Source organism: Fulmarus glacialis, unplaced genomic scaffold (assembly GCF_000690835.1).
Source record: "Fulmarus glacialis isolate BGI_N327 unplaced genomic scaffold, ASM69083v1 scaffold17620, whole genome shotgun sequence".
In the NCBI taxonomy this organism is placed as follows: domain Eukaryota; kingdom Metazoa; phylum Chordata; class Aves; order Procellariiformes; family Procellariidae; genus Fulmarus; species Fulmarus glacialis.
Window position 1 is genome coordinate 2,876 of NW_009188492.1, and position 411 is coordinate 3,286.

Genomic DNA, 411 nt, shown 5'->3' on the forward strand with positions numbered 1-411 from the left:
GGTTTGCCTGCCATGCGTCGTGTCTGGCTGGGTCCAGGCAAGCCCTACCCTGTGCTGGGCTCCCCCCATTAGTGCTCCCCATGCAGCATTGCTCTCTGGCCAGCCAGGGCTCAGGCTGGAGGGGCTGCACGGAGACACGGCAGGTCACCTGCTCTGCTGTTGTAGTTGGCCCTGGCTCCAGCTTGGTGATTGGCAGCAGCCTGCTCCCTGCTGCGTGAGTCAGGGTCCTCGTGCTGGGGGGGGGGGGGGCCAAGCCTCGGCCTCCCCCTGCCTGTCACCTCTCTCAGCCAGCTGTAGGCCTGGGCAGGGGGGGCAACTGTCCTTTTTTGTATCTCCCTCTTTGCAATAAAAGACCTGAGCCCTGCAGCCTCCTGTTGTCTGTGTCCCTGCTGGCAGGCAGGTACCCCCCAC